Raw genomic sequence first — 18,598 nt, 5'->3', positions numbered from 1 at the left:
TGAAATATTTGAACTTTAACAATTTTTTTAATAAACAAATTAGGAAACAAGTAAAATAAAATAAAATTTAAAAAAATTAAGTTTCAGTGTTTTATTTAGAAATGCACTTAAAACAAGGAAATAATTTCACTGTGTGTAATTTTTGTAGTCATGTTTTATTAACCATATTCTGACTCAACAGTGTGATAGAACACCAAAAATGAGAAGACAGGTGTCTCTCCGTTTTTCCCTATCTCATCAACTTTTGCGGTTATAGGCCTCCAAAGGTTTGAGGCTTTGATGTAAAAAGGGTCATTTAGTCAGGACTATATCTTCCAAACTGTTAGGAAATTTGAATTTATCTCAGAGGCAAAGTTGTAGCTCTTGTCTTAAAGGACAAAAATTGTTAGCACATATAACCCATCAAACTTCATCTGCAAGGTCAAAATCGCCATGGTCCAATTTCTTTTAAAATTTTTCTTAAGTTTTGTTATACAGCTATCAAACCGATCAAATTTGAATCAAACCAACTACCAACCTGAAGGAACATGTCTTAATGGTCAAAATAGCAAAACAATTGCGATTTTTATCCTCTTTTCTCGGCTTCTGATCCATAGATATTAAACCGTTCAAAATTCGAGAAAACAACCAACCACAATAGTGTAGCAAAGGCTTCAATAAACAACTTTCTGGAATATGCGAAATGTCTATGAACGGTTCTTAATGGTAAAAATAGCAAAAATCTTTTGAAAATATCCAATTTTTATACTTTTCTCTGACTCTGGTCCAAAGATACGCAACCGCCCAAAAATTACGGATACAGTCAACTACAAAAATGTTCCTTGTATTTAAACAAACAAGTTTCTTGAACAAATGAAGATTCTAGGAACGATTCTTCAAGCTCAAAATTCGATTATTTTAGATCATTCTTTCCTGTTCAGGTCCGTAAATAACAAGCCTTTTAAATTTCCTTGAGTTTTTAACAGTTTGTTATTTCCATACCTGAGCAGGGGGAATGTTAAAAAAATTTAATTGTTCGTGAATTTCAGCCCTAAGAATCATTCCTAGAATCTTCATATGTTCTAAAAAGTTGTTTATTGAAATCTTAGGTACATTTTTGTGGTTGACGGTATCCTTAATTATTGGCGGTTGCGTATCTTTGGACCAGAGTCGGAGAAAAAAGTATAAAAATTGGATATTTTCAAAAGATTTTTGCTATTTTTACCATTAAGAACCGTTCATAGACATTTCGCATATTCCACAAAGTTGTTTATTGATGCCTGTGCTACGCTACTGTGGTTGATAGTTTTGTTGAACTTTGAACGGTTTAATATCTATGGAGCAGAATCCTAGAAAGGAGGATAAAAATCGCAATTGTTTTGCTATTTTGACCATTAAGATCCGTTTCTACAGAGTTCGTATATTCTAGAAAGATGTTTATTGAGATCTGAGGTACATTTTTGTAGTTGGTGGTTTACTTTAAATTTGAAAGCTGTATAACAAAATTTTTATGCACATTCACGCACAAACACGGCGTTTTTCGAGAAGGCACGAACACGCACACTCACGCACGAAATTACAAAACCAGTAAGGAAAGGATCAAGTCGGGCGGGGCCGACTATATAATACCCTACACCACTGTGAATATGTAAAATATATATGGGAGCTAAATCCAAATCAGATTTCGATATAATTTTTCACATTCATTTGTAGACCAAATTCCGTCACATAGTCCAAATTTCATCAAAATCGGACAATTATAGCTTGTTTCATGCATCAAATACCTCAAATCTGCGTAAAATATATATGAGAGCTATATTCAAATCTGAACCGATTTCGATATAATTTGGCACACTTGACACACTAGGCCAAATCCCGGCAAACATTCCAAATTTTATTGAAATCGGGCATACATAACGGACATATATAGTTTGGTGCATTAATACCTAAAATCGGCCGAGAATATAAATGGGAGGTATATCCAAATCTGAACCGATATCTATATAATTTAGCACACTTATTTCTAGGCCAAATCCCGGTAAACATTCCAAATTTTATTGAAATCGTACATATATAGAGCGTTTCGTGCATCAAATGCCTTAAATCGGGCTAATATATATATATATATATGGGACCTATATCCAAATCTGAACCGATTTCTATATAATTTGGCACACTTATTTCTAGACTAAAATCCGTCGCACATTCCAAATTTCATTGAAATCGGACATACATCGGACATATATATTTTTCTTGCACTAAACGTCTTAAATCGGGCGAAGATATATATGGGGGTTATATCCAAATCTGAACCGATTTTTACCAAAATAAATAGCGTTCGTCCTTTTTCCAAAAAACTAACTTACTCAATTTTCATGCGAATCGGACAATAAATGCGACCTGTACTTTGTTTACAAAAATACATGGACAGACGAACAGACAGACGGACATGCGTAAATCGACTCAGAAAGTTATTCAATGTATATCCCTAAAAGGAACTATGGGTCTATCTCGTTTCCTTTTAGATGTTACAAACTAATGCACAAAGACCTAATACGCCTTACCACAAGGTGGTGTAGGGTATAAAAAGGAGAAATCGATATAGGTGTACATTTTTTTTTTTAATATTCATATGTACTTCTAATTTTTCTATTCTTATTTAAAAACATTAGTTTGTCCAAGTTAGAACTCAAAAGTCTAGTACGCCTTTCGTTGAGAATATTTCCAGATGTGGAAAAAATCTCTCGCTTGTTGCTAAGCTGACGGGTATAGCCAACAATTTCCTGGCTAATTGTTCTAAATATTTTAGATTAGACTGTTTCCAAAAGTTTAAAACATCAGCCGTGCTAGATACGGCACTCGATAATATGTATCAATTTCTGTATCAAGTGGAGACATTTTCATTTTTCGTCTTTTTGCCATTTTGATCCAAAAACTCTGATAATTAGTGCAAATGTGGCATTGTAATTTCCTGCCCATCATATGTTCTCATTTTGTATATCAAGTAACATTGCTTTTACATTAGCTAATAAAAATCATCTTCTTATAGGCCATTTAGATATGACTTCATTAGCCGGATTTAGTGCATTATCAGGTTTTAATTGCTAAATCCGGTCAAAGTCTACTAGATTTCCCATACAAAAATAAATCCTGGTATTGGGTGGATTTATTTTAAATCCGGCATAAATCTTCGTATACAACTCTGCTAGAAAAACATGTTGCTAGAAAATAATTTAAAATATCAAAATTTGTAAACGATACGAAAAAAAACAAGTAAAAAAGCATTAAGTTCGGCCGGTTCGAACTTTTCATACCCTCCACCATAAAATATTCATTCCTGTCCCCAACTTTAAGTGAGTACGTTAAAATGTCAGATAATGTACATAAAATGCTTCATTCGGGAGGCCCTTTTTATGGTGCCTATATCTAACTGTTGACAATTTTTGGTGGGCTAGAAATTGGGAGGTACTGTTATATAGGGGTTATAATAAAACATGGGCCTATGTTGACAGTTTTTGATGGGAGCTTTTAATGTCAAATAACTCCTAATTCGGTTAAAAAATTTAGCTAGAATCCTCAAAATATCGAAAATCGGTACATAACGTGGGAACTTCAAATGTCATTAACAGCTAGTTCGAAAGTATCTGGGCTATACGAAAATATGAACTTAAACGAACAATTTTTGTTGCAGAATTTTTGTTGGCTTTTAAATTTCAAATTACAGAAAGTTTGTCCAAAAAAATCCTTAGAAAATCGGGATGTTTGTTTTGGGGCTATACAAAAGCATGGACCTACGTTCGGTTGAACATTTTAAGTAAAATCCTCAAAGTACCGAAAATCGGGAAGTATCGTTATATTGGGGCTATGTTGAAAATTGTTGATGCAGATGTGTGGTGACCACTACAACGTTCAAATGCCAAATTACAGTTAGTTCTGTTAAAAATTGTAGCTAAAATTGCCAAATTACTGAAAATTGGGAGGTACCGTTACATGGGAGCTATATCCGAACATGGACCTATGTTGAAAATTTTTGATGGAGAGGTGTTGTGACCACTAAGAACTTCAAATATCAAATTACTGCTAGTTCGGTTTAATATTGTAGCTAAAATCATCAAATTACTGAAAATCGGGAGGTACCGTTATATGGAGCTTTCTGACAATTTTTGGTGGAGAGGTGTGGTGACCACTAAGAATTTCAAATGTCAAATGTTCAAATTACAGATAATTCGGTTAAAACTTGTTGGTAAAATTCTCAAAATACCTGAAATTGGGCGGTAACGTTATATGGGGCTATTCCAAAACATGGACCTATGTCCACTAGTTATATAAGTTTATTGACATTTAAGAACCCTAAATGTCAATTGATAGCTAAATAGGTCTGAAAATGTAGATGAAAACGTCAAAATGCCGTAAATCGGGGGTACCGTTATATGGGGGCTATACCAAAACGTGGACCTAGGTCCACAACTTTTGTTATATAAGTTTAGTTACACTTAAGAACCCTAAATGTCAAATTATAGCTATATCGGTCTGAAAATGTAGATTAAAACGTAAAAATACCGTAAATCGGGGGGTACCGTTATATGGAGGCTATACCAAAACGTGGACCTATGTCCACAACTTTTGTTATATAAGTTTATTGACATTTGGAACCCTAAATGTCAAATTATAGCTACATCGGTCTGAAAATGTAGCTAAAAACGTCAAAATACCGTAAATCGGGGGCTACCGTTATATGTGGCCTATACCAAAACGTGGACCTATGTCCACAAGTTTTGTCACATAAGTTTATTGATATTTAAGAACTTCAAATGTCAAATTATAGCTTCATCGGTCTAAAAATGTAGCTGAAAACGTCAAAATACCGCAAATCGGGGGTACCGTTATATGGGGGCTATACCAAAACGTGGACCTATGTCCACAAGTTTTGTTATATATGTTTATTGACACTTAAGAACCCTAAATGTGAAATTATAGCCAAATCGGTCTAAAAATGTAGCTAAAACCGTCAAAATACCGTTAATCGGGGGGTACCGTTATATGGGGGCTATACCAAAACGTGGACCTATGTCCACAACTTTTGTTATATAAGTTTATTGACATTTAAGAACCCTAAATGTCAAATTATAGCTACATCGGTCTGAAAATGTAGCTAAAAACGTCAAAATACCGCAAATCGGGGGGTACCGTTATATGGGGGCTATACCAAAACGTGGACCTATGTCCACAACTTTTGTTATATAAGTTTATTAATACTTAAGAACCCTAAATTTCAAATTATAGCTAAAGCGGTCTAAAAATGTAGCTAAAAACTTCAAAATACCGCAAATCGGGGGGTACCGTTATATGGGGGCTATACCAAAACGTGGACCTAAATCCACAAGTTTTGTTATATATGTTTATTGACACTTAAGAACCCCAAATGTCAAATTATAGCCAAATCGGTCTGAAAATGTAGCTAAAAACGTCAAAATACCGTAAATCGGGGGGTACCGTTATATGGGGGCTATACCAAAACGTGGACCGATATAGCCCATCATCGAACTTGACCTGCCTGCAAACAAAAGACGCATTTTCCCAAAATTTCAGCGTCCTATCTCCATTTTTGTGGATGCTAGAGTGATTACCACAGACGGACGGACGGACGGACGGACGGACGTGCTCAGATCGACTTAGAATTTTACCCTGATCAAGAATATATATACTTTATAGGGTCGCAAATGAGTATTTCAATGCGTTACAAACGGAAAAACAAACTTAATATACCCTCCATACTATGGTGGAGGGTATAATAAATTTGATTTGATACTAAGACAAATATATGCAATGTTTAAACGATAAAATAATTCTTTATTTGCTCATTAGTTAGCATTAGTAGCATAATAAGCTAACATTTTCAATATTAAACAAAAAATTTGTTATTTGCCGTATGTATGTTTTTTTGGACGAGTTTAATTTACAACAACTTCTTCTGACGTTTCAAATTCGATCGGATGGGCTGATGCATCTACCTTGGTAATTGTGCTATGAACAAAAATCAGCTGATTGAAAGTTAAATCCTCGAAAAGGTATATCTAAATCAATGCCGTTCTTTGGTATTGTTGAAGTTACGAAGTTTTTCGGCAATTCACACACACACGACCCGAACGCAACGTAAGAGCACACAAAAGGGAGCAAATGTTTTGATTTGTTTTTGTTTTGCAGCATGCGTGCATACAACCTTACTAACACACTGTCAAAAGATGCCAATATTCAGAATTTGTTGTGCCCTCTTCTTGGTCGGCAGTGATCCAAATGCAATGAGATTTGTACTGGATTTATTAAATCCAGATGAGGATCCATAACAAATAATACAGTCAGATAAACATCTGATTTGCAAAGAGAGTATATTGCGTTAACTCTCATAGTAGTTTTTGTATTTGCTTCTCTCATGAACAAAACAAATGGCAAACAAACATCATCTTTTTTCACTCATACTCTGGCCTCTCCATAACAAAACGGCAATACTCGTAAGTACCAGACTACAAAAACGAAGCAAATAACACTGTGACACAAAATGGAACTCAAAGTCTGGGGGGTGGAAATTTTCTTTTGGAGATGAAAGCTCTTGATGAGTATACTAAGAACCCAAAATGACATTTTCGCCATAGGTCAAGTTTCTGAGATATCGCGCTATGAAGTTTTTGATTTATTCCCTATAATACATGGGAAAATAGCTCCATATCTCTGTTTGGCGTTGTCGTAGTTTCGTTTTGAGGTGACATGTCTTCAGTGAAATCGATTGGCGAATCTTTTTGTAGAACATTTTATTCTTCTAACTCAATGCCTTTCATGTCCTTTTCGTCCTTTGTTTCTTGAACCGTAGTAAAAGTACCACAAGATGAGATTTCTCAGCATCCAAATATTCTACAAAAATGTTGCTCAGAAGATTTTAGGTATGGTTCTCTTTGACAACTAATCGATTTTGTCGCGTTTTTATTGTCATTTTTGACATTTATTCGGACTTGGTTCAGAATTAAACTTTGTTTTGTTTTTCTGTATATTCGTTATTTGTTATGTATAGGTATGTAGACATAACAATTGGTCATTGCTTATTTAGACATCTAGGGTGCTTCTGAAATATTTACGACAAATAGCTCTTGTAATGACGAACACGTTAATAACAAATTTTCTGGGAGGATAGATCCGGTTATCTCAATTTTTGAACCGAATATTCCGACATTAAAACCGATTTTTGAACCGGTTTTAAGTAACCGATTAAACTTATATATGGTAATATTCAAAAAAGTTTTACAATCGTTGAAGTTGAGGTTCACCATTTAATAAGTCGCGAACTGTTAATATATTTTATACAATATGAATATATTTATATTAATTGAAGTGTTTTAGCCACGATCTTATAATATGGACCATAACAAATAATTTTCGTGGAAGCTGCGTTGGTGGTAATATTAAAAAATGGGTAAATATGTGTTGAAGTTTACAAGTTTTTTTGTGTTCTTTCTTGATTTCTGGTCAAACCACGGAAAATTCAGACATAAGCTCAAAGAAAGAATTGAAGAATACCCCTTGGGCAACATGGTTCTAATGTATAACTTTTCGATATATACACTGCATCCCCCTAAAATTGATGCTGACATTTTGAAGTTTTGAAAACTGGGTTTTTCGAATTTTTCTTATAATTAGAGGGTGCAACTAGATAATAATCCAAACAAGTTTATAGCATTGTAGAAATCGCGACTCCACGTCGTTCGATGTATATCTCATGAGTGTGCTCCGTACAGCGTCCTAGTAATAGGAGTCCAAAGGCGAAAATTTGGTGCGTAAATTTTTTGAAAAAACCTATTTTTTGGCTTTAAAATTTACAACTGTCGTACAGGTAACCCTGAACCCCGCGTGATTTTAGTTTTTTTACGTGCCGGATCTAATGAGCTCTTCCGCGGTCGAATCCATCCACTTAAACACCGGATATGGATACCTTGAAAGTAGGAAAATCTGCAAAAATATATTTTGACAAATCCGCGAATTGAACCGCGATTTTCTTTGATTATTTTTGCATAAATGTAATCCTTTATACGCGATTATAATATTTGCCAAAAATGTGTGTCACAAATTACAAAGATTCAGGAGTAATATCCCTATTTATCCCAAAATAAAATGCGGTGGCACATCCGCAGTTCTTGACGAATCTGTCTAAAATAATTTATTTTGACGTATTTTTAATAGGCGGCCATTGAAATCGGATGCACCTTATAATCATATGCACATCGCGTAATTTTTGGCCACTTGAAGTTTTTTTGAATAGTAAGATGCAACTGATGGCACACTTTGGCCGCTGAATGAAACATGGGAAAATCCATGCATATTGATAGACATGGACTCCCTGTATCCGAAAAGCACATGCACCTCAACCGATTTAAACCAATTCGCGAATTATACGGTTTTTAACTTCTATGTTTTTTCTTTGATTCTAATTTCAATATTACTCTCTACTTCTTATTTCTATTGCTTATCACAGAAAGCAAATATACTTTCACGATGACTAATTACTTTTCTCGTAGAATTTAAGCAAAATACTTCAGGATTTGGATCGAAATTTAGCGATATAATAGAATAACTCCCAACATTTATTTTTCAAATTTTTCGTATTTAACCAAAAATATATTTTTGAAATAATTTCCAACAATAAGTTTCCGTTCTTTGTTGTTGCTGTAATATGCAAGTTATAAACGCGATCTTTATAATTTTGGTCTCACATTTTTCTACGCGTTGTCCAGATTCTCTACGTATTTTTAAATTATTTTTTTAGAGATTTTTTGGACTCTCATTTAGAATAAATAAAATTTATTCCAAGATTTCTTGAATATTTTTTGATTTTCCGCGAAAATAAAAATAAATTTAGCAACTATTTTAGCATCTACGGATAGATATCAAATTCTGCTAACGGTTCATATATACATATTCTTATTACAACACAATAGGAATTTTTAAATATTTTTTCTTTACAAGAGAGTAAAACCGCATATAACTTTTGAGTGCAGCATCCAATTTTGTGAACGCGAACAGATTTGAAACCACGATTTTTTTCGTAACCCAAGTACGAAAAATGGCAGATGTGCTCACCAAAAAATTGTTTAATTTTTTTTCTATGTAATTGTAAAGGAAATTAGAAATTTACCATATATACCTTTAAAAAGCTTATAGAGCTGTCAATCAAATAAAATTAATTCGCTTATGAAAACCTTGTTAGTTGCAGTTCTAGAACAAAAAACCTGTCTTCTTAAACCGTTTTTAAGGAAAAATATCAGTACGCGAAAATATGGAGATGAAATGCTGGGGGGTGAAAAATTCTTTTTGGCGATGAGATATGGAGCTATTTTCCCAAGTATTATAGGGAAAAAATCAAAAACTTCATCGCGCGATATCTCAGAAACTTGACCTATGGCGAAAATTTCCTTTTGGGTTCTTAGTATATTCATCAAGGGCTTTCATCTCCAAAAGAAATTTTCCACCCCCCAAAAATGCTGCTGCACAGTGTAATTTTAGGAATATTTTGGTCGGTTTCCTGTTCGATGTTCGTGTTTAGTAAGGTATCTTGCACGACTTCTAAAGGGAGACCAAAAATTTAGCACGATCGTGTCACATAGTGCAGATCGTGTTTAGTCGTGTCGTGCAAAACCGTGCCGAACCAAAAAACACGATCACGCACGGCCAAAAATGCATTCCGGCACGACACGCACAAACACGGCGTTTTTCGAGAAGGCACGAACACGCACTACTCACGGCACGACACGCGCCCACCTCTAGACCAGAGTCGGAGAAAAAAGTATAAAAATTGGATATTTTCAAAAGATTTTGCTATTTTTACCATTAAAACCGTTTATAGACATTTCGCACATTCCAGAAAGTTGTTTATTGAAGCCTTTGCTACACTATTGTGGTTGATTGTTTTCTTGAATTTTGAACGGTTAAATATCTATGGAGCAGAAGCCGAGAAAAGAGGATACAAATCGCAATTGTTTTGCTATTTTGACCATTAAGACCTGTTCCTTCAGGGTTCGTATATTCTAGAAAGATGTTTATTGAGATCTGAGGTACATTTTTGTAGCTGGTTGCTTGCTTCAAATTTGATCGGTTTGAAAGCTGTATAACAAAACTTGAGAAAAATTTTAAAAGAAATTTGAACATGGCGATTTTGACCTTGCAGATGAAGCTTGAAGGATTATATGTGTTCACAATTTTTGTTATATAAGACAAGAGTTACAACTTTGCCTCCGAGATAAATTCAAATTTCCTTACGGTTTGGAAGATATAGTCCTGACTAAATGACCCTTTCTACATCAAAGCCTCAAACCTTTGGAGGCCTATAACCGCGAAAGTTAATGAGATTGGGAAAAACGGCGAGAAACGTGTCTTCTCATTTTTGGTGTTCTATCACACTGCGGTGTCAGAATATGGTTAATAATTTTCGTGTTGAACAGTGTTTGTCGCTTAGCCTCAATAAATATATTCTTTCTCATGATGGAATCTCTCAAATAAAACGCTTGCCGTTTAATTTTGCCACCATTTATAATTTAAATGCAAGCGTTTTATTTGAGAGATTTCATCAGGAGAAAGAATATATTTATTGGGGCTAAGCGACAAATAGTTTTAAATGCATTTCTAAATAAAACACTGAAACTTAATTTTTATACCCTACACCACTATGTGAAAAGGGTATTATAAGTTTGTTTTGGTAAAAATTCATGTAACACAACGAAATACTCGTTGGAGACCCCCAATGTGATATACCAATCTCCATATCACGGCGAGATAAAGCAATTTGGGATGTGTGTCCGTCCGTCCGTCTGCCCATTATAAATTGTAATCAAACTCCAGGCCGCAATTATGGATCGATCGTCACGAAATTTGGTATGGAGGTCGGTTTCTCATCCGATTAGATCGCTATTTTAATTTGTGATGATCGTGAAATATTTAGCGGGTGAAATGGACCAAAAACTAAATTTTTATCCGATTTTGTAGCTGCTCTGTAGGTCGCAATAATAGTCGCAATAATATAGAGCTTATATCTTTATTCCTGGAAGAGACATTTCAAGCAAGTAAGCTATACTTGGAAGAGGAACACTTGACCCTTCTATTGATGTCAATTGTGTTGGTGTACATGATAAGATAACGGAGTTACAGCCTAATATACCCTGTTATTTCTTTATAGTGTAATCATAAACACGCAAGAGGTCGCAAGTATAGCTCAATACTCACGAAATTTTTTACACGGTAAGGCTTTAGGTCGAAGTAGATGCGTACAATTTTGGACGATGATCTGATAATATTTAGCGGTAAAATCGACCATTACTTTTGTATGAAAAATACAAAAAAAATGGTCTATATTTTATATTTTGGAGTACATATACCGGCAAAGAAGACTACATATAGAAATAGATCTACTGATCTTCCCTCTGATGCAACTTGCAATAACGTGTCTGCTAGATAACGGGCCTAATGCTTAATATATGTATAATGGGTTTTGTGTAGAGAACCACATTTGCCAATTCCCAGTTATTGCATTATTGCAAATTACATGGTGCCCTAACGTGTTGATTGTCCAATTGGATTTTTATACATAAACTGCAGCATACGTCGCTTTGCCACCTTTTTTCAACGATGGCAAAATATCCTGCAGTAAGATTTGCGACATTTTCTGAGTATTTCAGCCATGTAAAACTTCTCTACAAGTGGTGTCTTAGGACACGCCGTTCGGACTCGGAGAAAAGCTGTGGGTCCCATATCATTGAGCGAATATTAATCGGGGTACACTCATTCATTGATATGAAAGAAGTCTCCCTTGTTATACCCTCCACCATATAGAGGGTATAATTAAATTTGTCATTCCGTTTGTAACACATCGAAATATTCGTCGGAGACCCTATAAAGTATATATATTATTGATCAGCATAAAATTCTATGTCGATTTGACCATGTCCGTCTGTCCGTCAGTCCGTCCGTCTGTCTGTCTGTTGAAATCAAGATACAGCTCGCAATTTTTAAGATAGAGAGTCAAAATTTGGTACAGAAGTTTTTATTACTTGTAGTATGGTTGGTATTGAAAATGGGATATATCGGTCTACGTTTTGATATAGCCCCCATAGAACGGTACCTCCCGATTTTCGGTATTTCTAAGGTTTTAGCTTCATTATACTACCGAAATGGCTGAAATTTGGTACGTAGTCTTCTGTAGGGGTATAAAACTTTCCCCCAGCATTTTGTCGGTATCGGTTCACACCTTCATATAGCCCCCATAGAACGGTACCTCCCGATTTTCGGTATTTTTAAGGTTTTAGCCTCATTATCCTTCCAAAATGGCTGAAATTTGGTATGTAGTTTTCTTTAGGGGTATAAAACTTTCCACCAGCATTTTGTCGGTATCGGTCCACACCTTCATATAGCCCCCATACAACGGTACCTCCCGATTTTCGGTATTTTGAAGGTTTTAGATTCATTATCACACCGAAATGGCTGAAATTTGGTACGTAGTCTTCTTTAGGGGTATAAAAGTTTTCCCCAGAATTTTGTCGGTATCGGTCCACACCTTCATATAGCCCCCATAGAACGGTACCTCTCGATTTTCGGTATTTTGAATGTTGTGGCCTCAATATTCCACCGAAATGGCTGAAATTTGGTATTTAGACTTCGTTGGGGTACTCAAACTTCCCCTTTAAATTTGTCGGTATAGGTCCACGCCTTCATATAGCCCCCATGGAAAGGCACCTCCCTATTTTTCGTATTTTGAAGGTTGTGTCTTCAATATTCCACCAAAATGGCTGAAATTTGGTATTTAGTCTTCAATATGATATAAAACCGTTCGCCAGAAATATGTCTGTACAGGTCCACGCTTTAAGATTGCCCCATTTCTGACAAAAATTCGTCGGTATAGGTCCACGTTTCGATTAGCCCCCGATTTTCGTAATACTGAAGATTGTGACGTCAATATCCAACCGAAATGGCTGAAATTCGTTATTTCGTCTTCCAAGAGTTATAAAATATTCCAGAAGAGTATTATCAGTATAGGTCCACGTCTTCCAAATATCCCTATAGAAGCGTACTTCTTGATTTTCGGTATTTTTTAAGTTTTAGCCACATTCTCTTACCCAAATATAGGAAATTTGGTATTTAGTCTTCTTTGAGCCTAAAAACTGTCCGTCAGAAATTTGTCGGTATATATCGATGTTTTGAAATAGCCCCCATAGAATGGTGCCTCACATTGTTTTACCGAAATTGCTGAAATTTTCATACACGAAAGGAAACTAATTATTCCATTTTACTTCAATACAACTTGTAGTGGAGGGTATAACAAGTGCGGCCCGGCTGAACTTAACGCCGTTTTTACTTGTCCCTTCTAGAATGTTTGTGAAACAATTATTATATTATTATTTATCCACAAGTTACTTCTTACAATAAGTTTATTTGTTCCATAAACAAATTTTAAAATGTGGAAAGCTAATTCCCAGGGTAAAGGTGTAGGGTATCACATGGTCGGCCCCGTTCGACCTGGACCTATGTCAACAATTTTTGGTGGAGAAGTTTCTGTACCATTGGAAATTACCAAATGACAGCAAATTCGGGCAACAATTAAGAGAAAATCCTCAAAATACCTGAAATCGGGTGGTACCGCTATAAGGGACTGTAGGAAAAATTGGGCCCATATTAATGTATTGTCATCCAAATCTGAAAAGTGTGCAAAGTTTCAGTTCGATTGGTCAACTGCAACTGTGTGGAAAATGAGTTACCAGAGTTGAAATGCAAGTTAAATAAAACACTGTAAAATGGACCAATCTTTGTTTTAATTTCATATTCATGTATTGTCATCCAAATCTGAAAAATGTGCAAAGTTTAAGTCCGATTGTTCAACTGCAACTGTGTCAAAATTGAGTAACCAGATTTGAAATGCAATTTAAATAAAACACCGTAAAAACACTCAATGGTAAAAATGGACCAATCTTTGTTTTAATTTCATATTCATGTATTGTCATCCAAATCTGAAAAGTGAGCAAAGTCTTAGTCCGATTGGTCAACTGCAATTGTGTCAAAATTGAGTTACAAGAATTGTAATGCAATTTTAATAAAACACTGTAAAAATGGTAAAAATGGACCAATATTGGTTTTGATGTCATATTATTTTATTGTCATCCAAATCTGAAAAGTGTGCAAAGTTTTAGTCCGATTGGTCGACTGCAACTGTGTCAAAATTGATTTACCAGATTTGAAATGCAATTTAAATATAACACCGTAAAAACACTGTAAAAATGGACCGATATTGGTTTTGATTTCATAGTCATTTATTGTCATCCAAATCTGAAAAGTGTGCAAAGTTTTAGTCCGAATGGTCAACTGCAACAGTGTCAAAATTGAGTTACCAGATTTGAAATGCAATTAAAATAAAACACTGTAAAAATGGTAAAAATGGACCAATATTGGTTTTGATGTCATATTCATTTATTGTCATCCAAATCTGAAAAGTGTGTAAAGTTTTAGTCCGATTGGTTAACTGCAATTGTATCAAAATTGAGTTACCAGATTTGAAATGCAATTTAAATAAAACACCGTTAAAAACACTATAAAATGGACCAATATTGGTTTTGATTCCATATTCATGTATTGTCATCTAAATCTGAAAAGTGTGCAAAGTTTCAGTTCGATTGGTCAACTGCAACTGTGTTAAAAATGAGTTACCAGATTTGAACTAAACGAACCAAAGCAAGTTAAATAAAAGAAAAACTCTAGTGGACAAACAAATAACTGCAGTGGAAAAGTCGCTCATTGTCGTAGAAAGCAATGTATTTACATTTTAGTACGATGGTGCCGTTGTATTATTAAATTTTAATTAATTAATTCTTCGCAAAATTTAGAAAAACTACATGGATATTAAGAATTTTACTAAATTTAATAGGAAAACTTAATCCAATTACATTTAATTTAATTTGGCTCGAGGATTTTTTGAGTTCATACAATTATGTTTTTACCCAATTCTCATTTTTTCATGTTATCTGTGAACTTTTTCCAACATTTTAATAGTTCTTGTCAAATACAGACATGGTCTAAATGTTGTAACTAAAAGATGATTTATGTAGCTAAATACTTTTGCCAAAGTTGTAACAGAATGAAACTTTTTCTTTAGATTTCACAAATAATTCAACACATCAACTAGATGAGTTATATTTTTTTTGTAATCTAAGAAGAAAATATGTAAGTAAAAATGGGGTGGAATTTTGAAATATTTGAACTTTAACAATTTGTTCTAAAATAAACAAATTAGAAAACAAGTCAAAAGGCGTTAATTTCAGCCCAGCCGTATGTTATATACCATCCAGCATAAACTATTCTGAATTTATATGGAATGATTAGTTTTCTTTCTGTTGCGAAAATACCAATGTCTACAATTATAGGTGGAGACGACTTTAGACCACTGAAAACCCCGGTAGTGTAGAAATTTTTTAACTACTTTGAACCCTAAATTTCACATTAATCGATTAGGAAATTCAAACAGATAACGTTGATAAAATCTTCAATTACTTACTTAGCTGGCCCATTACAGAACATTTGTTCCATAAACCGAATTAAGAAAAGATCCCTTATTTATATGCCTTTTTAGCGGGTTCATCCTCGCTCATTCTTATGATTTGTTCTAGCCATATCAGATACAGCTCGTGGTTCATACGACGTCGATATTCACCGTCAACACAGATTGGCCCGTAGATCTTTCCAAGAACTTTTCTCTCAAACTCACCAAGTACTGCCTTATCTGCTTGCGGAAGTACCCAGGCTTCGGAACCATACATTAGCACGGCTAGTATCAGTGTTTTGTGAAGCGTTGTTTTGTTTGAAGAGATATGGCTTTGTTTTTAAACTGCTTACTAAGCCAAAGTAGCATCTTTTGGCCAATACAATTCTTCTCTTTATATCAAACTGATGTTGTTTGTTGTGGTCATGGCGGTGCCGAGGTAGGCGAAGTCTTGTACAACCTCAAAATTATAGGAACCAATTTCCACTGTTGATCCGAGCTCTATGGACGCATTGCGCGTCGGCACCATCAACTTTGTCTTTTCGCCTTTTATCGCCAGACTCACTTTTGCTGATTCTCCTTCGACCTTCTTAAAGGTAGCATTTACTGATCGTTCCATGGTGTCAAGGTCATCAGCATAAGCAAGTGCCTGGTGGCTGGTGCTGTAGATTGTGCCTTTTCTTTTGACATTTGCATCTAGCATAACCATTTCCAGCAGGATATTGAACAGGTCACACGAGAGGCTGTCTAATTGTCTGAAACCTTTTTTGGTACTGAATTGTTCGGAGAGATTCTTTCCTATTTTAACTGAGGACCTAGTATGAGTTACAGTCATCTTACAAAACCGAATTAGGTTTGTGGGGATACGAAATTCAGACATGGCTTGGAGTACTTTGGTCGTAGGGGGCTGTCGAAGGCTGCGTTATTATCGACAAAAAGGTGGTTGGTGTCGATCTGCATCTCTTGGGTCTTATCCAAGATTTGCCGCAGGGTAAATATATGGTCAATGGTGGATTTTCCAGGTCTAAAGCTGCATTAGTATGGTCCAGATATTTCATTGGCCATAGGCTTTAGTAAAAAGCAATAGGGAGAAAACTTATGCCCCTGTAGTTAGAGCATATAGTCTTATCTCCCTTCTTGTGGATGGGACATAGGATGCTCAGGTTCCAATCGTCGGGTACGCGTTCTTCCTGCCAGATGGTGCTAGCTAGCTGACGCATACACCTTATCAGCGTGTTGCCTGCGGTTTTGAACAGCTCGGCTGGTAAGACATCGGCTCCTACTGCCTTATTATTTTTTAGCCACTTTATTGCTGACTTTACCTCATCGTGGCTGGGCGGTATACATTTCAATACCATCTTCTGGGATTGGATTTGTGGTATCTTCTTCGTCTTCGCTACTATTGGATACCAACAGTTTCGCAAAATATTCTTTCCATATCCTATGCACTATCCGCATATGTTATCAAATTACCTTGCTGCCCTCTACAGGAGGATGTGCCTGTACCAAAGCCATCAGTTTGATTTTTCACTCTTTGGTAGAACTTTCGGACTTAATTTTGGCTCCTGTACATCTCGATTTTTTCACACTCCCGCTTTTCCATTTCTGTCTTTTTCCTGTGGAAAACACGTATCTCTTTTGTCCTTTTCTCACGTTACCTCTCGTGCGCTACGCGTTGCTACTGATTGTAGAGTAGCCCTATATGCCGCATTTTTCTCTTCGGTAGCAGCACGACGCTCCATGGATTCCTTGGTGCAGATCTCTGGTATCCAAGTATGGATTTTGCGGCTCTTTGCATGGAGTGGGCAATATTTTGCCATTGTGCTGATATGTTATCGGGACGAGGAGTGCTTTCATTAAGCAATTGGGCTAGTTGAGTGGAATATGCTATGGCTATCTGTTGTGTTTGCTGCCTACCGATGTCCAACATCCGCGTTGTATCTGTTCGTGCTTTATTTGCAACGTTTAGACGGGTACGTACCTTTGCTGCAACAAAGTAGTGGTCCGAATCAATGTTTGCTCCTCGGAACGATCGTACATCCAACTCGCTAGTGAATGTGTTCCATCTATTACAAGATGATCAGTTTGATTACTTGTTCTTTGATCTGGAGACAGCCAGGTGCCCTTATGAATATTGAGATGCTTAAATCTGTTCCTGCTAACTACTATGTTTGTCAACAAAGTCTATCAGCCTCATTCCGTTGTCAGACTTTTAACTGTGGAGACTGAATTTCCCGACCAAAGATATTCTCCTTTCCAATTTTGCCATTAAAATAAGCTAGAATAATGTTAATGTCAAAGGCAGGACAACGGTCATATGTTTCTTCAAAGCACTCATAGAATATATCTTTGGTCTGTTCGTCTTTGTCTTCGGTTGGAGCATGAGTTTATGTTAAAGAATTTTGCTTTTATCCGTATTGTAGCAAGTCTTTCATTCACTGGAGTGAAACTGGAGACCAGATGTTTAACTTCCTATTAACTACATCTGTCAATACGTAAACTGTACCTTCTCTATAAAGAGTGCGAACATTTCAGTGCAGATTTCCAGATCATAGTCCTAAAAAATTTCGCGGGGTCGTCAACTTTAGAGGCGATTGTTTTTCTTTTCTTTTAGTGTTTTATTATTATGTTTGTATGTTCGTTCTCCTGTTCAATCTGGCTCTGGGTCTATATCCAGTTCCAGGAAAGTGGCTACTTCGATGGGATGTAACCACAGATCCACTGGAGTTAGATGAGTATGTTTGGCGGGGCAGTTGAATAGGTGCTTAGTCTTACACGGTGCGATCGATTCATAGTAGACTGCTTTTTCTAGCGGAGTGTTACTAATCCGACCCCCAAACCCAAGTTTTTCACGTTCTTTTGGGTGAACGCGCGGCACATGTTAGCTCAATACCTTTAATGTGTGTTAAAGGCAGCTCCCCAGGTGACACCAAGGGGAGGTCCGTGTCAACTTGAGATGAAAGAGTGGCCAAGATAAATCCTGGGCTTTGCCTTGTTAAAGCCGGTCAGGACCGTTCTTGGTATCTTTCATCCCCTACGTCACCCATAATTAAATCATCAAAA

The sequence above is a fragment of the Musca autumnalis genome, unplaced genomic scaffold (assembly GCF_047663935.1).
Source record: "Musca autumnalis isolate F117 unplaced genomic scaffold, ASM4766393v1 scaffold_1, whole genome shotgun sequence".
NCBI classification, from domain to species: Eukaryota; Metazoa; Arthropoda; class Insecta; order Diptera; family Muscidae; genus Musca; species Musca autumnalis.
This window is presented reverse-complemented; position numbering follows the sequence as displayed.